We start from the raw sequence: 27,528 nt of genomic DNA, 5'->3' as shown, positions 1-27,528 counted from the left end.
TGTATGGATTATCGGCAGCTAAATAAAGTAACCATCAAGAACCGATATCCTTTGCCTAGAATTGATGATTTATTTGACCAGCTTCAGGGTGCCAAAGTCTTTTCCAAAATAGATCTGAAGTCAGGATACCATCAGTTGAGAATAGTGGAAAGTGATATCCACAAGACCGCTTTTCGCACTAGATATGGTCACTATGAGTTTACCGTAGTCCCCTTTGGACTTACGAATGCCCCAGCAGTTTTTATGAGTCTCATGAATGGGGTGTTCCGTACCTTTCTGGACCGTTTTCTTGTTGTGTTCCTCGATGATATATTGATATATTCTCGGAATGAGAAGGAGCATGAGGAGCACCTGAAACAGGTATTGCAGTGTTTGCGAGATAACCAGTTGTTTGGCAGCCTAGCAAAGTGTGCTTTCTTTCGATCTGAGGTCAAGTACCTTGGACACGTTATTTCCTGTGATGGGATCTCAGTTGACCCATCAAAGATTAGGGCTATTATGGATTGGCCAGCGCCTACCAGTGTGACAGAGGTCAGGAGTTTTATGGGTTTAGCAGGATATTACCGACATTTTGTCGAAGGGTTCTCCAGAGTCGCACACCCTATTACCTCTCTTCAGCGTAAAGGGAAGAAATTCGAGTGGACAGAGAAGTGCGAGAAGGCCTTTCAGGAACTCAAGAAGGCACTTACTAGCGCTCCTATCCTTGTTGTACCAGATCCTTCAGCTGATTTCATGGTTTGTACCGATGCTTCCTTGGAGGGTTTAGGGGCAGTTCTTATGCAAGGTGGTAGGGCCATAGCTTTCGAATCTAGGAAGCTTAAGACTCATGAACTTAATTATCCCACTCACGACCTTGAGCTCGCAGCAGTAGTGCATGCACTTGTGAGGTGGAGACACTTCCTTTTAGGACATCACTTTGAGTTGCATTCAGATCATCAGAGTCTTCAGTACATCTTCACTCAGCCGAACCTTAATGCACGTCAGAGGAGATGGATGGAGTTTTTGTGCGAATATGATTTTGACGTTCACTACATCAAGGGAAAGGAAAATGTAGTTGCAGATGCCTTGAGTAGGAGACGTCATGAGGTTTGCACCATATCCATGGGCACAGACTTGAGGGACCGTATACTTCGGCACTTGTCAGAGGATGGATGGTATGCAGAGGTTTGTCAGGTGTTATGTTCTCAGGTTACTCTAGAAGGGAAATATGTGGATTATTCTTTGGAGTCCGATGGACTATTACGCCATAGAGGGCGCATTTATGTACCTTCCTCCGGAGGGTTGCGAGAGTTCATTGTCTCGGAAGCTCATAGAGCTCCTTATGCAGCGCATCCCGGGGTTAAGAAGTTGCATGCAGACTTGAGGCAGTTGTATCATTGGCCGGGAATGCGGCAGCTCATTGCTGAGATAGTAGCTCGGTGTCTCGAGTGTCAGAGGGTAAAGGCGGAGCACCGCCATCCAGGTGGGTTGCTTCAGTCTCATGCTATACCAGAGTGAAAGTGGGATACTATATCCATGGATTTCATCGTTGGTCTCCCTATGTCTTCTCGTCGCCATGATGCTATCTTGGTGACAGTTGACAAGCTGACCAAAGTAGCTCACTTTTCACCAGTCCGTACTACATTCACAGCTCCTGCAGTAGCACAGGTGTTCTTGCGAGACATTGTTAGACTTCATGGCGTACCCCGCAAGATTATTTCTGACAGGGATTCTCTTTTCACTTCTACCTTTTGGAAGTCATTACAGGCAGCTATGGGCACAAAGCTCAATTTCAGTATAGCTTATCACCCGGAGACAGATGGTCAGACAGAGAGAGTCAATCAGGTGTTAGAGGATATGCTTCGTATGTACGTCATGGATCATCAGACCCGGTGGGAGGAGTATCTTCCCTTAGTGGAGTTTGCCTATAACAATGGGCATCACACTTCTTTGGGGATGCCACCATACCAGGCATTATACGGCAGGCCTTGTAGGACGCCCTTAAGTTGGGATCGCTTAGAGGATAGAGTTGCTATTGGCCCTGAGTTAGTTCGAGATATGGAACAGCAGGTGGATTTGATTAGGCAGCGTCTCAGAGAGGCTCAGGATAGACAGAAGAAGTATGCCGATGCAAAGAGGATTGACCGTAGTTACTTGGTAGGAGACAGAGTTTTCTTGAGAGTGCGACCGCATAAGAGTCCGATCCGTTACGGAAAGGGTTCTAAGCTCGCACCTCGCTTTGTAGGACCTTTTGAGATTCTGGAGAGGATAGGCCCAGTAGCCTACCGTTTAGCTTTGCCACCTAGCCTGTCACGCATCCACGATGTGTTTCATGTTTCAGTTTTGAGAAAATATATCTATGATGAGTCTCACATTTTAGATTGGGATGCCTTGCAGGTGGAGTCGGACGGGCAGCTAGCTTTGGAGCCCATTCGCATTTTGGCACGCCGGACATTGGCCCTTCGAGGTCGAGAGCTGGACCAGGTTAGGGTCCAGTGGGATTGTTATGATGAGGTTACGGCTTCATGGGAGGACGCAGCACGTATGAGATCAGAGTACCCTCACCTCTTTGATGAACTCCAGGAGGAAGTTCATGCCTAGAGGGGGAGGATGTGAGGCCTCACCTCGACTCAGTTTGACATTCAGTGGATTTTATATTTTAGACTACTATGGATACTTTGTGTTGATGCATTTTGAGACTTAGAAATTATATGATTTCAGGATATTGGATAACATTGCTATGAATTTATGTTTTACTTACATGCTTTATGAGATAGAACACTACATGATTATTAGATAGAATGATATTGCAATGATAGATGTCGTTAATGAATTTGCAGGACTTTACTTTGAATATAGAACTATGATGTATGTTTAGTTTATGTGAATTGGGATGAAAATTGTTTATGTGAATTTGCTTGACAAAAGATGTATTCAATCTGTGCAGATGAAAATTGTATGCAAGTAATGATGTGCATTGTTGTATAATTGAATTATATTTTATATGAATATTTGGGAGTACTAATGTGTAAATTGAGATGCGCAGGAAATTTACCATGTGACCATGGAAAATTACGGAGAATCAAACCTAGACTTATGTATGTTCGTAAAGCCAGGGTTTGTCTATTTGGAGAGACAACACTCCGTTTGTGTTGTATTTTATTCGTATCAGTATATGCTGCATGTGTGTTGTGTGTTATTTAAATTTATTGTGTAAAAACCTCAAGAGACAATTTCATGTTTATTTTTGTAAAAGTATTTTATTAGTGCCACTTGACACATGTGTGGATTTAAATTTTAATATTTTATCTTGTCTCTTGATGGGAAAGTGATAATTATTATTATTTTTAAATAAAATAATGTGTTGTCAAAAAGATATTTTGAGAATATAATATTTGGTGTGGTCAACTTATGTTTGACCCGAAAATAAACTCCAGAGGGGTTTAAAATGGGTTAAATGAACACCTAGGGGTAGTTTATTAGGGTTTCCTGAAGCCCATAAGGTATACCTAGGGGTTAGGGGTAATTTTAGGCAAGTTTCTACTTTATTATGATCTTTTTAACACTTTAAAAATTGGCTTTTTTGAGTTGAGCGAAAATTGAAAATTGAAGGAAAATCAAATCCAGATTTTTCCTCTTGGAAGGAAAGTCTTTTTTTGCATTTTTGCTTTCTTCCTTCTTTTTGTTGATTTTTCTTAGAATCCTGTGAGAACTCAGTGAGTGAGCTTCTTAAGGAGGATTTTTGGGAATAGCTGGTTAATCACCCACTCTCCATTTTTGGAGACAGAAGAAAAAAATTTGGAAGAAAAATAATGTTATGGGATAAAGAAATTGATTAAGGAAAATAAAGGATTGTGGATTGGGCAGCTCTTCTTCAGATATCATTATAACCTCTGGGCAGATTAAGGTTGGTTTCATTTTTACTTTTAATGACTTGTTTTTGTTTGTTTCTGAAAGTTGTTGAATAAGAAAATCTGTTTTCTTGAAAATGAATGTTTGAAAATCTTTTGGTTTTGTTTTATGAATGAAAGTGTTTTGGGAGTTTTCTCAAGATCTCTCTTTCTCTTGGGAGAGAAGAGGATCTTGAGGGTGGTAGCAGTGACAGCCCTTGAGTGAGAGACTCTCTTTAGAGAGCGATCACAAGGGATCTTTGTGTGACCCTTGCTGCATGGCCTGTTTGTGCAATGGGGGTCATAAGGAGGGTTATAAGGCTAGAATGCCTTTGGGGGGCATAAGGATTATGGGGTTGAGATTTTTGATATGTTATTTGTGCCATGAGGTGGCTTCTTGTTATTACATACTTGCAAATTCTCCTCAGGGTATTTGGTCCACTACCACCCTTTTAAAATGTTCACCACCAGAGTGTGGTGCTGTGAAAACCAGGTTGGGAATGTGTCTGGAATATTTGTATGTTTTGTGTTTCTTTGTGTTTCCCTGTTTGTTACCCGTCTAGGAATTAGTTCTCCGAGCTCGGGGGTGGCTACCAGTTAGCTTAGGCTGGGAGGTGAGCACTCCGTGGTCAATTTTGTGTTTTCTATTATGCAGGAAATTCAGAAGAAAGAGGATAGGATTCATGAAAGATATTCAGAAGATTGTATTTGAAGATATTTGAATTCAGTTGCAGATGTATGTTTAAAGTTGTTGTAAATAAATGCCTCAATTCAAGAGAAAGGAGAAGCAAGTTGAAATTTGTATTAGTAGACTTGAAGTCTTAATGTTGTGACTGTTCAGAGAAATCATTCTGTAAATTTGGTAGAGTATTTAGAGATGTTTTAAAGAAAGAAAAGCTTGTTATTTCTACTTCTGGTTTTATAAAAAAAAAGGGGGTTAAATTGTGTTGCATGCAAAAAAAAAACTTCTTGTATTTTGGAAAGAAATAAAAGATTTGTTTTTCATTTAGACTTTAATTATGTTTCACTTGTGGCAAATAAAAGATTATTGTTGTTGATAGATTTCTATGTTTTTTTATAAAAAAAGGTTGTTTTAAGTGAATATTCTATTTTAAAAAATATATATAAATGGATTTCTTTATTTCCAGAAAAAGTATCATGTATCTTTATAAAATACTTTGAATTGTATTTTTGAAAACATTGATTTAAAAGCTAGTTTTATAAATGAATTTATATATATATATATTTCTATTTTTGATTAAACTTAATGTTATCTTTTTCTTTATTATATTAGCGTAAAAAAAATTGCATGTAATAATTCCCTTTTAAAAAAAATATATAAATTTTATTTGGAATTAAATTTATCTTGTTATTTACGCATGTTAATTTTTGTAAATATCATATATATTTATATATATATACATATATGTATATATATAAATATATATATTTATATATTTATATATATATATATATATAAATGTTAATGTTTTTAAAAAAAAAAATTTAAAAAAAATATAAGTTGGGGACCCCGCGGGCTCCACTGTGTGTACGCACAGTGGACGACCGCGCGGCGCCCACTGTGTGCACACACAGTGGAGCCGCTTGCGGCTCCCACTGTGTGGGCACACAGTGGACGGCCCCGGCCGCCACTGTGTGGCCACACAGTGGTGCCGCCAGCGGCGCCCACTGTGTGGGCACACAGTGGTGCCGCGGCGCCACTGTGCGCTCACACAGTGGTGCGCGCGGCCAACCCGCCACCCGAAAACCTGCCTCCTTCCTTCCGCGACCTGCTATATGATTTCATGGCCGCCTTAGGGGTTTCGGCCCAGCTTGAAAACGGTGACATGTTAAATAAGATTTTTGGGTAAAAAACCCTAGCCGGATGGGCTAGGGCAAATTTGGTTTTCAATTAAAAGTTAAGTATTAGTTAGTTAGATAATATAGATATGGTAAAAAAAAAAATTAGAACCCTGATTAGGGTTGGGCAACAATATGGCTTTTAATTAGGAAATTATAATGGAATTCAAATTTAGAATTAAAATATTTTCCATTTAAGAAAAACATACATATATATATATATATATATGTTTCCATATAAACATATGGGAATATATGTATGTATATAAATGTATGAATTTGAGCACTTGTATAGTAATTAAATTTTAATATATAAAAATAGGCATATTCCAATATGAATATATGTATATATTTAAATAATCCTGATTTTTATTTGGGGTAAAATATAAAGAGAAAACTTTTAAAAATTTGAAAGGGCTATATAGTCATGTTAGAGGACAAATTGAAATAACTCTCTTAATGCTATTAGTAAGATTAATTTAATAAAATTATTAACTAAATATCTTTTGGAGATAGAATTTAAACCAGTAGGTTTTTTTTTCGCAATTAAAATATAACAGATTGTCGATGCTTCGTTCGTTTCCGAATGAGCTCGAATTTATTAATGAAATTTTCGTTAACGCTTGTCGCAAGAGTGTGCTTGTTAATTAAATTAGTATCTTTTAAAAAAAAATTTGTTCCGTTTTTGCCCTAAATTTTGGGCATGACAACTTAGCCATAAGACATGTACTTATATTTGCATTCAACTAAAATAAGTTACCTTTGGTCTGCATACCGGTGGCCATCAGTCCACCATTCTTTCCTTTAATTTTGCACACTCCATTTTTGAATTCTAGAGTGAGTCCATTGTCATTCAGCTGGGCAACACTCAATAGATTGTGTCTAAGACCTTCTACCCAATACACATTGTCAGCACTGCTCTTTCCATTTAGAGAGATGGACCCTCTGCCTTTGACCATACATGGTGCATCATTACCAAAATGAACCACACCACTATCATACTCTTCCAGAGATATAAACTCTCTCTGGTCACCAGTCATATAGTGAGAACAACCACTATCAATAATCCACTCATTGGAATTATCAAAGTGGGAGACAAGAGCCTTCTTGTCTCACACATCCTCCTTGACTACAACAAACACAATATCTTCATTTTCTTCATCTTCTGATTCCTCATCTGTGACACCTTCATCAACTGCTACAAAACAGTTTCTCTGATTTCCTCCTTTGAATTTCTTGAACCTTTCCAGTTTGTCCTTGTTGTCACCATTAGGACAATTATAGCGATGTGTCCTATCTGGTTAAAAGAGAAGCATTTCAAAGGAAGCTTACCTCTGTATTTGTCGGTTCCCTTAGGAAGTCTCTTGAAAAGAAGAGCTTCAAATTCCATCAGAATCTCCTCATCATCCATTTCTCTACTCTATCTTGGTTCACCATTGGTGCTTGCTTCTTTTCCTTTTCTGGATGGTGCAGCAGATGCTCTAAAAGCTTATTCAGTCTTCTGAACACTGCCATCAAAACTATTTAGCTCATAGGTTGTTAATTTTGCAATGATGGAGTCTAGGGATACCTTAGTCTTGTCTATTGATCTCAACTCTTGAATAGTAGCAACCCTTATTGCATAGACTAGTAATAAGGACCTTAGGACTTTACTAATAACTATAGAATCTTCCATTTTCCCTCCTACACTCTTGATGTCTCCAACAATAGTCTTGATTCTTGTTCCATATTGTTGAATGGTCTCACCTTCAACCATCTGCATGTCTTCAAACTTCCATCTAAGGCTTTCTTCCTTGGCTTGTTTTACATGCTCATCAACACCATAGATATTCTCAAGAGTATCCCATACTTCTTTGGGATTTTCTTTATCCTGGACATCGATAAACTCAATGTTAGATAAGCTGCTGATTAGGGCTTCCATGACTTGCCCATTCTCCTAGATCTCTCTCTTTTGATCATTGGTGAGAGTACCGGTAGGAATAGCGTAGACATTTTCAACATAGCTCCAGTGTTAGGGACCCATGCTTATAATGTATATCTTCATTCTGTCTTTCCATATTTTAAAATTGTCTCTATTGAACTTTGGACCTTCCCTCTTCATCATTACAATAGGATCTTTCCCTCAAGCGGTTAAGCTTACAACACAGAGGACCTGGAGGGCACTCTGATACCAATTGATAACTCAATGATGAACAGTGAGTACCAAAATGGTACTGAGAGGGGGGGTGAATCAGTACAAGCACAAAAACTTTTCTTGAACCAGTTTGATTGCAGACTGTAAACTACTGGCAATCCCTAACATCGATCCAAACCAGATTACTACCGATTAAACACAGTGCAACTATGAAAGACATGACACACATATTTTTTCACATGGAAACCCAATTGGGAAAAACCATGGTGGGGATGAATACCCATAAGCTATTTTGGAACTCTTTAGAAGTCCACTCTATTAGGAGCCAGGTCTGATTAAAGACTGTTACATCAGGTTCTGTTAGGAACCAATCCTGTTAGGGATCATCTGGTTAAGGGATGGCTAGAATACCTGGTTAAGGGTTAAACTCTGTTAGAGGTTACCTTCTTAGAGGATTTTATGAACTCAGTGGCTTTGAGTCACCCTGTTAAAGGATTTATAGCAAGTTGGTTAAAGCTACCCTGTTAAGGGATTTTCCAACTGTTGAAGTGGTTAGAGATCAGCAGGTATCACAATGATTTGGTAATAGCACTCAATGCTAATGCAGATCTGGTTTAGTTCCTTCCTTCTGCATACACACTATGCAGGTATCAATCCTCTCAACTAGTCTGGAAATAATCATGTATCTCTGCACATAGATACACACACAACATTTGCCAACAACTTCAACATGAAACACAACATTGACCTTGTAGGAAAGAGATAGGTCGGTAACATAAACCCTAAACCCTAAACACTTAGGTTGAGAAGATATGTTAGTTCAATTCTAGCCATTGAAAACTTTGCATTTGAATACAACGGTCTTGAATAGATCTCAAGACATTCTCCATCATTCGTTCTTCACCGCTTCTTGGAGGTGATAACCCATCATGCATTCTCCACCATTTGCAGAGAATTCGCACATTCCTGAGGTAGATAGTGTCAATCTCCTTCATGCAAGATCCTTCACATGCACATGGCTAACGTGGCTACATGATCTGACCTCCATTACAATGCTCACTTCAACTGGAAACCCTAAGACTGAGACTACCAACTGGTAGTCATGCCATATGAACCCTTGATACAAAACATTCCATATACCGGTTCTCGATCTGACATACCGGTTCCGGTTCACAACATCATACCAGTTCTATTTCTCATTTTCTTAACTTCAATATACCGGTTCACTCAACATATTGACATCAATGAAAACATACAGTATTAACATGTCATCATGCTCTATACATATGCCAATAGTATGATCAGAGGTAGAGGTATTATTTCTCTAGATGGTAAGAATAATACTGATAATATCTATTATGTAGAAGGTTTAAAGCATAATATTTTGAGTGTTGGTCAATTGGTTGATAAGGGTTTCCAACTTCAGTTTAAAGATAAAAAATGCAAAATCATTTAACAAGATTGGTTTGGAGATTGCAACTGGTATTCAAATAGGAAGTAATATCTTTCACTTGAACACTAGTAATAAAACATGTTTTCTTCCTCATATTGATGAGAGTTGGCTATGGCATAAGAGGTCGTGTCATGTTAATTTTGATTGTATTGTTAAGATCAGTTCAACTAAGGTAGTTAGAGATATACCTAACATTATGAAGCTTCATAATCCGATATGTAAGGAATGTCAATTAGGAAAGCAAGTTAGAAGTTCTTTTAAGACCATACATGATATATCTAATGATGTACTTAATTTGATTCACACTGATTTATGTGGTCAGACTAAAATCTTTCAAGGTGATAGGTATTTCATGTTGATTATTGATGACTATTCTAGAATGATGTGGGTGACTTTTCTAAGGGAGAAGTTTGAAGCTTTTGAGAAATTCAAGATCTTTAAAGTGAAGGTTGAAACAGAAACTGGATTGAAAAAAAAAATTCTAAGATCAGATCATGGCAGTGAGTTCACTTCTCATGAATTTAATAGTTATTGTGAGACAAATGGAATTAGGAGACAACTATCTACTCTTAGGACTCCTCAGCAGAATGTAGTGGAAAGAAAGAATAGAACCATTTTGGATGCAACAAGATCTATGATGATGGAAGCCAAATTGTCTCATATCTACTAGAGAGAAGTAGTGAGTACAATAGTCTACACATTCAATAGAGTTCACATAAAAGGTGAAACTGGTAAGACCCCTTATGAAACTATGGTTTGGACATACCTACTATTAATTATTTTAGAATTTTTGGAAGTAAATGATATATCAAAGGGGATGATTCAATTGGAAAGTTTGATCCTATATGTGATGAAGGGATATTTCTTGGGTATTCAATTCAAATCAAAACATATAGATGTTATAACAAAAGATTGCAGAAAATTGTGGAAAGTGCTAATATGAAAATGGATGAACAGTACATAAATCATTCTATATCATATGATAGGGAACCGATAGTGGAAATTATCATAACTGAACTGACAATGCCTCAACTGGTACAGGAAATTGAAATAGTTACACCGGCACAATCAAAAAATTCAACTGTGACTGATGATCAGAGCAGTGAACCTAAAGTTCAAAAGACACCAAGGTATGTAAGATTAAATCATTCTGAAGATCAAATTATTGGAGATAGGAACAAGGGAGTTATGACAAGAAGAAAACTGGCAAATGAAGAGGTATGTCTTATTTCTTAAGTTGAACTAGCAACTGTTATTGAAGCTTGTAAGGATAAACATTGGTTAAAAGCTATGGAAGATGAATTAGATCAGACAGAGAAAAATGAGACTTGGTCTTTAGTTCCTCGGCCTAAAAATAAGAATGTTACCGGAACTAAATGGGTTTTTAGGAATAAAATGAATGAGGATGGTCAAGTTGTAAGAAACAAGGCTATATTGGTTTGTAAAGGATATTCTCAAATGGAAGGAATTGATTATGGTGAGACATTTGCACCTGTATCTAGAATTGAAGTTGTTAGACTATTTCTTGCCTATGCAGCTTTTAAGAACTATAAGGTTTATCAAATGGATGTTAAATGTTCATTTTTGAATGGTGAGCTTGAGGAAGAAGTTTATATTGAGAAACCTGATGGATTTTCACTGACAGATGATAAAGATATGGTTTGTAGATTGAAGAAAGTTTTATATGGATTGAAATAGGCTCCTAGAGCTTGGTATGCAAGGTTGGATAAATATCTTTTGAAGCTTGGTTTTACTAAAGGCAGTGCTGATAGTAATTTATATTATAAGATCATTGATAATGATATTTTGATTATTGAAGTATTTGTTAAGGATATCATTTTTTGAGGAGAAGATAAATTGTGCATGGAATTTGCTAACAACATGAAGAATGAATTTGAATTGTCCATGATTGGTGAGATGGGAGTTTTCTTACGTTTGCATATTACTCAAATTGACAAAGGCATTTTTATCTGTCAAACTAAGTATTTGAGGGAGTTGTTGAAGAAGTTTTTTATGGATAACTCCAAACTGGTAAGTACCCCTATGGTGACAAGTGAGAAATTATCTATCAATGATACTTCTACACCGGTAAATCCGACAAGGTATAAGTCTATGATTGGTGGTCTGTTATATATAACTCAGACTAGACCTGATATTATGAATGTAGTAAGTACTGTTTCAAGATATCAAAGTAATCCTAAAGAAAACCATGAATGTGCAGTAAAGAGGATATTCTGGTATTTGCAAGGAACAACAAAATATGGTTTATGGTATTCTAAAAATGATGATTTCACTTTATGTGCATATACTAACTCAAATTGGGTAGGAGATACTGATGACAGGAAGAGAACTTCTGGTGGAGCTTTCTTTCTTTGAAAGAAACTGGTTTCATGGATCAGCAAAAAAAAGTCATGCATTTCTTAATCTACTGCAGAAGTTGAGTATGTTGCAGCAGCAACTAATTGCACTAAAGTCTTGTGGATGAAGCAAATGTTGAAGGATATCAGGGTAAATTGTAGTGAACTGGTAGTTATCTACTATGATAACTCTACAGCTATTGACATGTCTAAGAATCTATTATTTCACTCTAAGACTAAGCATATTTCAATAAAGTATAACTTTCTGAAGGACAAGGTAGAATCAAAGGAAGTCAAATTGGTTTATGTGAACACTAAAGAACAGATTGCAGATATATTAACTAAACCACAGTCTAAGGAATCATTTGACTATTTGAGAGACAGGTTAGGGGTTTCTGCCCCTCCAGAAGAGACTTGATTGATGCAGCTTGTCATCAATCTGGCATGCATTACCAGAGACATTATTCATTCTAGCACTGATGAGTGGTGCTACTACTCAAGGGGAGTAGTCAGCTTGGAGTTTTAGAGGTTTACATTATTGCTTTGATAATTTTTGTTAGCATTATGTGAACCAGTATGAGGACATGATGACATTGTATGTTGTCATTGACGTCAATATGTTGAAGAGGTGTGAACCGGTATATGTGAGAACCGGTATAACACTGTGAACCGACATTTGTGCCAAAGTGAAGCGGTGTGTTTGTTCAAGGTGAACCGGCATACGGTTATGGCAACCAGCACATGGAAGCGTTGTATGACTACCAGTTGGTAGTCTCAACTTCAGGGTTTTTGGTTGATATGCTTCAAGCCTGTATGGCTCAACCGGTGCCATTGTGTGATGAATTAGCAATGTAATGAAGAATAGATCATGTTGCCATGTCAGACTTGTGCGCGTGAAGGATCTTGTATGAAGGATATTGTTCCTATCTACCTTGAGAATGTGCAAAGTCTGTAAAACGGTGCTAATGTGTGATGGGTTATCAACCACCATGAAATCAGTGAAAATGGACGATGGAGAATGTCTTGAGATTGGATCAAGACTATTGCAATTAATGGAGTGTTCTCAATGGTCAGGATTTGACTGTTTGAATTCCTTAACCTAATAGGTTTAGAGTTTAGGGTTTATGCTACCAACCTATTTTTTTTCCTATAAGGTTGATGTTGTGTCTCTTTCTTGGGTTGTTGGCAAAAGTTGTGTGTGTGTATCCAAGAGAAGGGATACGTGATTCTTGCCAGACCAAAAGGAGAGAAGTGATACTTGTAGAGTGTAAGTGCAGAAGGTGAAGAGGAGCTTAAGCGGATCTACATTGGCATTGAGTGTTGTTACCAGATCATTGTAATACCTGTTGATCTCTAACCACCTCAACAGTTGGAAAATCCCTTAATAGGGTAGCCTTAATCGACTTGCTGTAAATCCTTTAACAAGGTAATTCAAAGCTATTGAGTTCTTGAAATCCTCTAACAAGGTAACCTTTAACAGGGTTTAACCCTTAACCGGGTATTGTAGCCATCCCTTAACCGGGTGATCCTTAACAGGATTAGTTCCTAGTAGAACCTATTGTAATGTCTCTAACTAGACAAGGCTTCTAACATAGTGGACTTCCAAAGAGTTCAAAAATAGCTTGTGGGTATTCATCCCCACTATGGTTTTTCCCAGTTGGGTTTCCATGTGAAAAATATGTGTGTCATGTGTGATGCTTTTATCTTGTGATGCTTTGCTATTGTCTGTCAAGCATATGATAGTTCTGTGTTTTATGCCTGTCAATAAAACATGTTGAACTAGCTGTTATTATGATATGATGATAGATTACCTATTTATGCATAAGGGTGAAATGGTAGTGTAGTCTTGAATTGAGTGAAAAGCTAAGTGAGTAACCGGTTGATGCTTGTCTCAGACATTCTTAGCTTTACCAGTTGCACTCTATTTCAAACCGGTGTCACTGTCTGCCAGTCATTTGAAGTGTCTGTTGTCAAACCGATTAAGGACTGTATTTTTGTTTGTACTGATTCACCCCCCTTCTTAGTATTGGTTTGGTACTATTCACTTATCATTGAGTTATCAATTGGTATTAGAGCATCCTCTAGGTCCTCTATGTTATAAGCTTAACTACTTGAGGTAAAGATCCCAGTCAAATGATGAAGAGGGAAGGTCCAAAGTTTAACAAGGAAAATTTCAGTATATGGAAAGACAAGATGAAGATATGCATCAAAAGCATGGGTGCTCAACACTGGAGCTATGTTGAGAATGCCTATGTTTCCCCTACCGGTACTCTCATCGATGATCAAAAGAGAGAGATGCAGGAGAATGGGCAAGTCATGGAAGCCCTAATTAGTAGTTTATCTGACATTGAGTTTATTGATGTCCAGGATTAGGAAAATCCCAAAGAGGTATGGGATACTCTTGAAAATATCTATGGCGGTGATGATCATGTAAAATAGGCTAAGGAAGAACGCCTTAGAGGGAATTTTGAAGACATGCGGATGGTTGAAGGTGAGACCATTCAACAGTATGGAATAAGAATCAAAACCATTGTTGGAGATATCAAGAGTGTAGGTGGTAAAATAGAAGATTCCACTATGGTAAGCAAAGTCCCGAGATCCCTATTGTCGGTCTATGCAATAAGGGTTGTTGCTATTCAGGAGTTGAGATCAATAGACAAGACTAAGGTATCCTTGGACTCCATCATAGCAAAGTTGATAGCCTATGAGCTAAATAGTTTTGATGGCAGTGTTCAAAAGACTGAATCAGCTTTTAAAGCTTCTGTTGTACCATCCAGAAAAGGAAAAGAAGCTAGCACTAGTGGTGAACCAAGATAGAGTAGAGAAATGGATGATGAGGAGATTTTGATGGCATTTGAAGCTCTCCTTTCCAGGAAACTTCCTAAAGGAACCAGAAAATACAAAGGTAAGATACCTTTGAAATGCTTCTCTTGTAACTGAATAGGACATATTGCTGCAAATTGTCCTAATGGTGACAACAAGGACAAACCAGAAAGGTTCAAGAAATTCAAAGGAGGAAACCGGAGAAACTATTTTGTGGCAGTTGATGAAGGTGTCACAGATGAAGAATTAGAGGATGAAGAAAATGAAGATATTGTGTTTGTTGCTATCAAGGAAGATGTGTCAGACAAGAAGGCTCTTGTCTCCTGGTTTGATAATTCCAATGAGTGGATCATTGACAATAGTTGTTCTCACCATATGACTGGTGACCAGAGCAAGTTTCTATCCTTGGAGGAGTATGATGGTGGTGTGGTTCATTTTGGCAATGATGCACCATGCATGATCAAAGGAAGAGGGTCCATCTCTCTAAATGGAAAGAGTAGTGCTGACAATGTGTATTGGGTTGATGGTCTCAGACACAACCTTCTGAGTGTTGCCCAGCTGAATGACAGTGGCCTCACTCTGGAATTCAAGAATGGAGTTTGCAGAATCAAAGGAAATAATGGTGAATTGGTGGCCACTGGCATGCAGACCAAAGGTAGCCTATTTCATCTGAATGCAAATATAAGTACATGTCTTATGGCAAAATTTGATGATAGTTGGATATGGCATAGGAGACTCTGCCATGTAAAATTTGATAACATTGTGAAAGCTAGTAAGATCAAGGCAATTAGAAGGTTGTTGGTGCTAAGCAAACCGGATAATATCTTGTGTAGAGAGTGTCAATTGGGGAAAATGTCTTCCTCAACCTTTAAAGGTAAATCTTTCACTGCCGACAACTTGCTTGATCTTGTGCATATTGATTTGTGTGGTCCTATGAAAACTAGAAGTGTGTAGGGTGATAGGTACTTCATGATTCTCACTGATGACTACTCAAGAATGATGTGGGTCACATTCTTGAAAGACAAGCCTGAAGCCTTTGTAAAGTTCAAATCTTTCAGAGCTTTAGTGGAGAAGGAAAGTGGTAAAAGGATCAAGTGCCTGAGAACTGATCAAGAAGGGGAATTCACTTCCGGTGAATTCAACAAGTATTGTTAAGAACATGGCATCAAGAGGCAATTTTTTTCCCCCTGAACTCCACAGCAGAGTGGCCTAGCAGAGAGGAATAACCGGACTATGGTTGAAGCAGCTAGAACCATGTTGATTCAAGGAAAGGTAGCTCACACCTTTTGGAGAGAAGCGGTGAGCACTATAGTCTACACAATGAACCGGGTACTCATCAAGAAAGGTAAGGATAAAACTCCTTATGAGTATTGGACCAGTAAGACACCTGTGGTTAGCTACTTTAGAGTGTTTGGTAGCAAATGTTACATCAAGAGGAGTGAACACCAGAGCAAATTTGATGTGAAATGTGATGAGGGAATATTCCTAGGATATTCCACCAAGAGCAAAGCTCTCAAGTGTTTTGATAATAGAACTTAGAGAATTATGGAAAGCATCAATGTAAGAGTTGATGACACTTTTGACAAAACTGAGGAAACCAGTAGTGAGAAAGCAATAAACAAATCGGTTGCAACCTTCTAGGAACCGGTTATTAGTTAACCTAGTACCAGTAACAGTGTTCCTACACCGGCAAATGTAGATGTTGATACTGATGGAGATGAGGATGAAGAAGAAAAGCAAGAGGAATCTATCAAGACCATTCCTCGGTATGTTAAGCTGAATCATGATCCTAAGAGATAAGGATGCAGGAATCCTTACAAGAAGAAAGGTCAGAGGAAACTCATGTGTGATCTCTAAATTTGAGCCTAAAACATTCAAAGAGGCACATAAAGATGAAGACTGGATCAAGGCAATGGAAGAGGAACTTGATCAGATAGAGAAAAATGGTACATGGTCTTTGGTACCCAGACCGGAGCATAAAAATGTCATTGGTACCAAATGGGTCTTCAGAAATAAGCTGAATGAGGATGGCATAGTGATAAGAAACAAAGCCAGATTGGTATGCAAAGGATATGCTCAAGAAGAAGGAGAAGACTATGGAGAAGCATTTGCTCCTGTAGCCAGATTGGAAGGAGTTCGTATGCTTCTTGCATATGAAGCTTTTAAAGGCTTCAAAGTATATCAAATGGATGTAAAATCTGCATTCCTAAATGGTGTACTTGAAAAGGAGGTGTGTATAGAGAAACCAAATGGGTTTTCCCTATCTGAAGACAGTGACATGGTATGTAGGCTACATAAAGCCCTATATGGACTAAAGCAGGCACCTAGGGCATGGTATGAACGTCTGCATTCCCATCTTGTGAAGATTGGATTTGAAAGAACAAGTGAAGATAGCAATATCTACTTGAAGTCTGAAGGAGATCAGATCCTGATCTGTGAGGTATTTGTTGATGACATTATCTTTGGTGGAGATGACAAGATGAGTCATGAATTTGCAAATGAGATGAAGAAAGAGTTTGAAATGTCACTTATAGGGGAGATTAAGTTCTTCATTGGACTGCAAATCCAGTAGATGAAGGATGGAATCTTTATCACTCAGTCCAAATATGTCAAAGAAGTGTTGAAGACTTTTGGCATGGAAGACAGCAAACCGGTTGGTACACCGATCATGACCGGTTGTAAACTATCCAAAGAGGATGACTCAGCATTGGTTGATGAAAAGGAATACCGATCAATGATTGGTAAACTGCATTATGTAGTGCATAGCAGACCAGATATTGCCCATGTAGTTGGCATTACTGCAAGGCTCTAGAAAAGTCCAAGAGAATCCCACTTGGTTGCAGTCAAGCGGATTCTTAGGTATTTGAAGGGAATTGTTGACTATGGATTGTGGTATCCAAATAGCAAGGATTTCAACTTGAAAGTGTTCATAGATGTTGATTGGGTTGGTAATGTAGATGACTAGAAGAGCACAACCGGTGGTGCATTCTTCCTCGGTGGTGTTAGGCTCAATATAGAAAGCTAATGTACTGAGAGGGGAGGGGTGGATCAGTACTCCAAAACTTTTCTTGAATAATAACTTTACTATTATGCATAAACAAAATAGTGCAGTAACATAAAATAAAGTTAAAACAAATAGATAACAATCATACATGATTCACTCCATAACACATATATTTTGGTTACGCAGAAACTCTTGGTTAGAGAGAAAAACTACGGTGGGGATGGTACCCACAACTTCACTACTGCAATAATAAAGAATGCTCTGTTAGAGCTACATTTTAGCTATTTCTGATAGCATACCCTGTTAGGAGTATTAAGATCTATTAGATCTACCCTACTAAAGGATTTTACAACATTTATTCTGAATGTTGCACCTGGTTAGAGACTTTACCATTTATAGACTTGATTAGAGTCTTTTACCCTGTTAAAGGTTTCTCTTTCAACTTCACAATATTACAATAAAATCATTACAAATATCTACAACTTTACATCTGAAATGTTATAGCATATTCTATGTGCTCAGAATAGATTACCTTGCTTATAGCATACCTCGGTAACCCATATAGTAAGTTGGTAAACCCTTCTGTTTACTCTATTCTTTGACTGTTCTCTGAAAACCTTCTCGGTGACCTTTGTGTCTCTGTAACAGTCTTCTTTCATGCATACATACACTTCACTCATGTTGTATAAATAGATCTCTTAAAATGATGATCGAATTCATTGCTTCGATCTTACAAACAAGATTCCTTGAATGAATAACTAAACAAAATATTTCATTAGTTAGATCGTCCTTAAAATCATACATAATCTTTTGGTGCAATTTCCAATGTAATAACGGTTAGATGTGCCTCGATCTTGTAACACATTTTCATATGCATGTCCAGGTTCAATGTATCTTGTAACATGTTACACTCGGTGTATGTCAACTCGGTGTGTCATCTTTGTTGCTCGGTAGTCACGAAAAGATACTCGATAGACAACTCAGTGTATACTGCGTTCTTTGACTACTTTCTTCTGTAACTGACTAGACTGTGCATACCGACTTCTCTGTGTATACTGACTGCATGATTCAGTAGTGCTAACCGACTAGAATATATATTATGACTTTGAATATAAAAACTAATGGCAACTTGATAAGTAGTAACAATCTCCCCTTTTGACATTAGTTGAGATGTTTGACAAAAACTACTTTCAAAGTCATAACTCAAAAAAAAATCTATATACTTTGCAAAATGACTATACTTGACAGTATATACAATAGTCAATGAAATCGTATATTCAGATATACTCCCCTTATCATTATACTGTACATAACTCTGATTTTTCATGCTCGGTTCTATACTTGTGTGCTTTGCTTACTATCCTTGGATACTCTACATACTCTGCTCGGTATACTCCCCCTATATATTATACTCTGAATACTATATCAAAACTGTATCACCAAAACTGTATCACTCCCCAAATATATAGTATCACTCCCCCTTTTTGACAAACATCAAAAACTTAATTTCCATTCGGGGGCGGTAACTGATCAAAAATAGACTTATACTTCTTTCGGGCGTCGATGAGAGCGACTGAGAGTGCATCCTTTACATTTTCCATTAAAGAATTTTGTGCTTGAATATCAGCCAATAGTGATATTAAGCCATCAAGAGTGCTTCCCTCTTGTGTAGTAGATAGGTGTGTAGCTCAGTTAATCTGTCTTGAATTGATGAAAGATGAGGAAGGAATAATGTCTGGAGTGTCATTATATCCATCCTAATCTTATGTTCTTCATTTCTTAGTTCTAATTGTTGAGCCATGAGCTGTTGAAGCTTGGTATAAAAATTTTGAACTGAATTGGGCTCTGTGGTCAACTTATTTGAGAGATCGGTGATCTCTTTCTCAATTACATCAGTTTTATTCTTGATATCTTTAATGAATATAGAAAATGTACGAAGTTTCTGAAATAAATAAAGAATATGATTGAGTTGAGGGGACAACTCAGTAATGAATTTGACAAGCTTGACTTTTCCAATAGCTAGAGCTTTTTGTACTTCTTTTATCATTTTTGCAGTAAGCTCCTTGTCTTTTAGCTTGCTCAAGTACTCAGATGCATCAACTCCAGATGTTTCTATTTGATTAAGGAGTTCATCCAGTTGAATGTGGATGGCTGCATCAGTTTACACTATAGCTGAAGGTAGCATATCTATTAGTAGTGTCTTTACCTTCTAAATTACTTTATTCTTCTTTTGAATGGCCATCTATTTTTCTTGTTCGGCCTTTGCTTTGCATAGTTCACCGAAATCAATAAGTGCTTGCCCCGAGCAACACTATTGGTTTAGATAAATCAACTTTGAAACTATGCTTTTTCACCTTCTTCTCTTTACCTTTGGTTGGGTGTACCAAGACAATAGCTTGTGAGGCTTGCTAACCCTCGGTAGGTTGCTTGGTAGAGGCAACACTTTGGTCGGTTCTTGTAGCTATTGTGGTGTCTTTTGGTGTCTTGGTACTGGGTGTCTCAGCTGCTACATTTTCAGTGCTCGAGGGTGCTTGAGAGGTCTAGGCTTGAGTAGTCTCTTCTGTTGCTTCAAACTTGTGACCTTTGGTGCCTTGTGTTGTATCCTTAGGAGCTTCGGTAGAGACAGGTTGCTTGACCGGCGGATAAGGCTAAACTTGTTCTAAAATGGATTCACTAGATACAAGTTTTTCATATGTAGTGCCTTCTATCATTTCCTGCTTCGGTGCTTCTGCATCCATCACATCTTCATCAATTTGAATAGTGTCAGCTGGGTCTTGCTTGGTAGCATCACGACCGTGCTCAGTGACATCAGGATCTTGCTCGGTGACATCAACAATTTCAACTATAGATTGTTCACCGACATCCTTGATTTTGAATTTTTCCTACCATTTTTCTTTTGTCTCATTCTCTACATCAATATATAGCCCATTCATCAATTTTAAGGCTCTCTGTTTGACAAGAAATTTAGAATTGTAGGTTGTTAGATGTTCCTTTATTTCTACTATAGACATATCAAGAAATAGATGGACTAGACTTCTTTCTCTAATTTGTTTCTTTGAGTCCATTGCATACTTCCACCTATTATCAATATGCAAGTAAAGTTCATTTGGAAGTGACTTTACTAGTTCTAATGGAGCTAGCCGAAACTTTAGAAGTGTGCAAATGACAGCTTCTTCAATTTGTCTCTTTTCATCATTATTCCTTGTTTCATACTTGACATATCTAAATCCTCCAAATCCACCATATTCTTTTAGATTGGCACAAAAGTTTTCAACACTATGTATATTTACCTTCTTGCTCTTTACAATCTGGAATTTGTTGGCATCCTCAGATTCTATTTCACTAGACTCTTTTTCCAGAATGAGTCTCTGAGTAGATTTCTTGTAGGTCTTTGTTACCTTGGGAACAATAACACTCTTTTGTCTCTTACTCGGTGATGCTCCAGATGCTCTTGTGTTAGGTCTCTCTGTTGGAGGTGGAGTCGGTAGGGCCTTTGAAGTGTCCAGTTTCTTTCTTTTCAACACTTTACCCTTAGGCAGTTTAGTGCTCAATGTTATTGCTACCTCTTAAGCTTCTGATTCCTCTTTGGTGATGGCAAGAGTGCCTTTGACAAGTGTAGAGGAAGAGTCTTCTCCAAATTTTTCAGATAATTCCTTAATCATCTTTGTAGCCTTTCTTGTAGCTTTGGGTACTACAATGCTCATTTTTACCTTTTCCTTAACTTCTTCATAAGTTCCATATCTCAGCTCGGTAGCATGCCTTGGAAATGTAAGAAATGCATCACTTTGTTGTTGTGTGATATCATAGTCAATCTCGTAACCCATTGGTGGCAAATATTGAGTCCTTAGTTCCACAGCATTCACATAATAGTAATCGGTGTCTACCTCAAAGCATATATCATCTTTATATTTCTCTACCAGCTAGGGTGGAATCCGGTACCTGTTGTGCATCTTCTCTTGAAATTTTCTAAAGTAGTCATCCATTATATCATTGAAATTATCTCCCAATTTCTTGATAAAGTCATTAATTTGATGGGTGATTGGTCGGTGTAGGTCCCAAACTACTTTACCGACTGATGGAAAGAATTTCTCAAAGTAGAAAAACATGCATACAAGAAGTGAACCAAATTTTAGTGTATTTGCCGAGTTGTTCTTCTTCTACTTCCTTATTGTGTTCAGGTTCTCAAACAAGTTCTTCAATAACACTTCACATAAGTCAACTTTCATTCCCTTTTTCATTATTTTATAAGCTAAGTCAACTGCTGCACAGGGTACACTATTTTCCCTTGCTGATTGGAAGAAACAGTAACCAATTACTCTAATGGAAAACTTAAGTTCTGCATCAGTGACATTGTTCAGTTTTAGTCCTCGATAATCAGATTCAACTCCAATTAAGTTGATTAACTCCTTCTGTGATATCATCTTTTGTGCTCGTGCATGATCATAGATAGGATAACCGGTGATCACATGAATGATTTCCTTGGTGATTTTGAATGGTTGCTCCTCTAGCCACATGAAATCATCATGAACTCTGCTCAAAACAAACTTAACCCACTAGGGTTTGAACACACAGGGATAGGTTAGGGCTTCAGTTAATCCCTTGATTTTGATATGCTCATACTTGCTATCCATTTTTCCATCAATACATAGCTCATCATATGTGTCACTTATCTCAACATGATCGAGTTCTTCAACATGGAATTTGGTGAATAATCTCACATCTTCGACTAACAAGACTCGATCTAGGATGAGTGAAAAGGTAGTTTTCATCTGGTTTAGAGGTGACTTTAGGAGTCAAAGAGTATTTTAGTGAGGGTTTCTCTACATTCTTGACAACTATGGGATCTTGGATCTTGGGTACCATTTGTAAATTTTAGATAAAACTAGCAAACTATCCTTAGGATTTGACGGTTTACAAACAGCAAACGCTTCACACTCAACAGATAATAGCAATTTGACAAGATCGGTAAACTAGCTTAACAGTGTGATGAGATTGATGTAAATACCTTGGATTCGCTTTGAATGAGGTTTGATCACCTTGATTCGCTCTGCTCTGCTCTCTTGAAAACTTGGTAAGTGTAAATGACCGTGAAAATACCTTATCGGGCTTCGTGCGGGTTAGGTCAAAAACATTAAATGCACTCAGTTCACCTTTTAACCAATTTACACCCCTTTTTTTCATTTTAACCGAGTCACCAAATTTCCTTCATTTACCGACTTGACAGGCTTAGTTTCCTATAAAGTACTTTTGATAGAATTTCAAACTTACTGATGCATCTTAACTATGCAGATTTTGAATTTTGCACATAATAGAATAGGAACTGTTATGATTTTAACCTTTTAGAGAATGCAGTCCCTTCATACCTTTACCGATTAATTTGGAATAGGTGCACCTAACTTGGTAGGTAAGGTTCTTTCTTCATTTGACACAATTTCCTTCTTTTTCCAAATCATCTGTAATTTGCCTTTTATCTCTTCAGTGTTTCCTCTAGGTTGATCTCTGCAATCTCCAGCTAAATGTTCAGCTTTGTGACAATGAAAACATGCCATACCAGGATTTCTCCATGATCTTCGGTTGTTCATTCCAAACCTTATAAAACAGTTGGCACTTACATGTCCATATCTTTCACAACATTCGCACCATATCCTTGTATTGTAATCCCATGGTACTGCTGCATATTGTCGGTAAGGATCTATGTGAGTTCGGTAACCTCTAGCGTTTGCTCGGTGTGCATACCACATGTAGTTCTTTTGCTTAAGCCAACACTTCTCGGTACTATGTCCATATCTATTGCAGTTTTTACAAAACCCTTTGAATTTTGCCTTCTGATAATTGTTAACAGACTTTGTCCTACATTGATTAGATGTGTGACCATATTTATTGCAATTGTAACAATAACCATTGGACTTTGTGTCATTCGGTTGCTTACCTTTTCTGATCTGGCATATCTTGGCAGTATGACCTTGATTTCTATAGTAGTAGCAAATAGGCTTCTTTCTTTTGATGTTATTCCTATTTCCAACTTGCTTTGATGATTCTCCTCTCTCGATAGTATGAATTCCTTTCTCGGTAGATTCTTTTCCTTTGTAATCGAGTCCTGCATCTTTGTTGGGTCTTCTTGTATTCAATTGCTCATCCAACATCTTTGATGCTTCATAACTTTTCTTCAATTTTTCTTTGGATTTCTTCTCTATTTCAAGTTCATTGGTCAACCTTGATACTTCAAGTTTCAATGCTTGATTTTCATCATTCTTCAGAATTGCTTCATGATGTGCATAACCTAGTTGATCTGTCATATTTTGTTGAATCCTAGTTAACCTTGTGATTTCATCATTCTTATCAGATACTAAGACTTCAAGTTGTTGTTTCTCTCTTTGTAGATCTCTTGATTTTCGGTCATCTATGTACTGAAATGTTCATGTTCTCTTTTCATTGCTTTTAGTTGATCAACCAATGCTTTGTTCTTTTCTTTCAATACTCCAATCATTTCTTCAGTTTCTTCAAATATACTATTCTCAGATGATGTCTCAATTTGTTCCACTAACTCTTGAGAATCCTACAAGTCATCAAATAATCTTCTTCTTACTTTCAGAGATTTTTGCATTTGCCTTTGCATGTCTACACTCACTTGATTAGCATGATCCAGCTGTTCTTGTAGATATACAATCCTCCAAGATTGTTTGTAGCCTTCCATTGATAAGATCTTTCTATTTAGGTAGTTAAACCCTTTTCCAAGATTCAAGCTCTGATACCAATTGTTAGGCCCAATATGGAAAGCTAATGTACTGAGAGGGGAGGGGTGAATCAGTACTCCAAAAATTTTCTTGAATAATAACTTTACTATTATGCATAAACAAAATAGTGCAGTAACATAAAATAAAGTTAAAACAAATAGATAACAATCATACATGATTCACTCCATAACACATATATTTTGGTTACGCAAAAACTCTTGGTTAGAGAGAAAAACTGTGGTGGGGATGGCACCCACAACTTCACTACTGCAATAATAAAGAATGCTCAATTAGAGCTACATTTTAGCTATTTTTGATAGCATACCTTGTTAGGAGTAACAAGATTTGTTAGATCTACCCTGCTAAAGGATTTTACAACATTTATTCTGAATGCTGCATCTGGGTAGAGGCTTTACAATTTATAGACTTGATTAGAGTCTTTTACCCTGTTAAAGGTTTCTCTTTCAACTTCACAATATTACAATAAAATCATTACAAATATTTGCAACTTTACATATGAAATATTATAGTAGATTCTATATGCTCAGAATAGATTACCTTGCTTATAGCATACCTTGGTAACCCATATAGTAAGTCAGTAAACCCTTCTGTTTACTCTGTTCTTTGACTGTTCTCTGAAAACCTTCTCAGTGACCTTTGTGTCTCTGTAACAGTCTTCTTTCATGTATACATACACTTCACTCATGCTGTATAAATAGATCTCTTAAAACAATGATCCAATTCATTGCTTCGGTCTTACAAACAAGATTCCTCGAATGAATAACTAAACAAAATATTTCATTGGTTAGATTGTCCTTAAAATCATACACAATCTTCTGGTGCAATTTCCAATGTAATAATGGTTAGATGTGCCTCGATCTTGTAACATGTTTTCATATGCATGTCCAGGTTCAATGTATCTGGTAACACGTTACACTCGGTGTATGTCAACTCAGTGTGTCATCTTTGCTTCTCGATAGTCACAAAAAGATACTCGGTAGACAGCTCGGTGTATACTACGTTCTTTGACTGCTTTCTTCTGTAACCGACTAGACTATGCATACCAACTTCTCTGTGTATACCGAATGCATGATTCGGTAGTGCTAACCAACTAGAATATATAGTATGACTTTGAATATAAAAACTAATGGCAACTTGATAAGTAGTAACAGGTGGTAGACTAGTCTCATGGATGAGTAAGAAGTAGAGTTGTATCTCTCAGTCTACAGTGGAAGCAGAGTATGTTGCAGCTTTCATGAACTGCACTTAGACAATTTGGATGAAGCATGTATTAAATGGCTTCAAAGTTCTTGTATCTAAACTGGTAAGTATATTTTGTGACAATACTAGTGCAATTAATATCTCTAAGAATCCAGTTTTACATTCTAGAACCAAGTACTTTGAGCTTAAGTATCATTTCTTGAGGGAAAAGGTTCAAAACAAAGAGATTGCACTGGAGCATGTTTCCAATAAGGAGCAGTTAGCAGACATATTCACCAAGCATCTCCCAACAACTAAATTTATATACTTATGAGGTGAATTAGGGGTCCTGCCCCTTCAGGAGGTGAACTAAAGGTATATGCTCCACATCAGTCATGTATTGCATAGTCAAATCTTTCTTCAGGATTGATGTGTTGAAGGATACTACTCCTCAGGGGGAGTAGCATAATGGAAAAGGGAAGCATGTGCCTCCACTTTGGCATTTTTGTCAAAGGGGGAGAAGATGTGAAGAAGAGAAGATGTGAAGCAGAGAGATATCTTTGTATATTTCCATCAATGCCAAAGGAGGAGATTGTTGGCATTATGTGAACCGGTATAAGGACATAATGACATTGTATGTTGTCATTGATGTCAATATGTTGAAGAGGCATGAACCAGCATATGTGAGAACCGATATAACACTGTGAACCGGCATTTGTGCCAAAGTGAAGTGGTGTGTTTGTTCAAGGTGAATCGGCATACAGTTATGGGAACTGGCACACGGAAGTGTTGTATGACTACCAGTTGGTAGTCTCAACTTCAGGGTTTTCGGTTGATATGCTTCAAGCCTGTATGGCTCAATTGGTGACATTGTGTGATGAGTTAGCATTGTAATGAAGAATAGATCATGTTGCCATGTCAGCCTTGTGCGCGTGAAGGATCTTGCATGAAGGAGATTGTTACTATCTACCTTGGGAATGTGCAAAGTCTGTAAAACGGTGATAACGTGTGATGGGTTATCAGCTGCCATGAAATCAGTGAAAATAGATGATGGAGAATGTCTTGAGATTGGATCAAGACTGTTGCAATTAATGGAGTGTTCTCAATGGTCAGGATTGAACCATTTGAATTCCTTAACCTAACAGGTTTAGGGTTTAGGGTTTATGCTACCGACCTATCTGTTTTCCTATAAGGCCGATGTTGTGTCTCTTTCTTGGGTTGTTGGCAAAAGTTGTGTGTGTGTATCCAAGAGAAGGGATACGTGATTCTTGCTAGACCAAAAGGAGAGAAGTGATACCTGCAGAGTGTAAGTGCAAAAGGTGAAGAGGAGCTTAAGTGGATCTGCATTGGCATTGAGTGTTGGTACCCAATCGTTGTAATACCTGTTGATCTCTAACCACCTCAACAGTTGGAAAATCCCTTAATAGGGTAGCCTTAACCGGCTTGTTGTAAATCCTTTAACAGGGTAATTCAAAGCTATTGAGTTCTTGAAATCCTCTAACAAGGTTTAACCCTTAACCGGGTATTGTAGCCATCCCTTAACCGGGTGATCCCTAACAGGATTGGTTCCTAGCAAAACCTATTGTAATGTCTCTAACCAGACAAGGCTTCTAACAGAGTGGACTTCCAAAGAGTTCAAAAATAGATTGTGGGTATTCATCCCCACCGTGGTTTTTCCCAATTGGGTTTCCACGTGAAAAATATGTGTGTCATGTGTGATGCTTTGCTATTGTATGTCAAGCATATGATGGTTCTGTGTTTTATGCCTATCAATAAAACATGTTGAACTAGCTGTTATTATGATATGATGATAGATTACATGTTTATGCATAAGGGTGAAATGGTAGTGTAGTCTTGAGTTGAGTGAAAAGCTAAGTGAGTAACCGGTTAATGCTTGTCTCAAACATTCTTAGCTTTACCGGTTGCACTCTATTTCAAACCGGTGTCACTATCTGCCAGTCATTTGAAGTGTTTGTTGTCAAACTGGTTTAGGACTATATTTTTGTCTGTACTGATTAACCCCCCCCTCTCAGTACCGGTTTGGTACTATTCATTTATCATTGAGTTATCATTTTTGTCATATTTCTGTCATTG

This window comes from Cryptomeria japonica, chromosome 8, assembly GCF_030272615.1.
Source record: "Cryptomeria japonica chromosome 8, Sugi_1.0, whole genome shotgun sequence".
NCBI lineage: Eukaryota > Viridiplantae > Streptophyta > Pinopsida > Cupressales > Cupressaceae > Cryptomeria > Cryptomeria japonica.
This window is presented reverse-complemented; position numbering follows the sequence as displayed.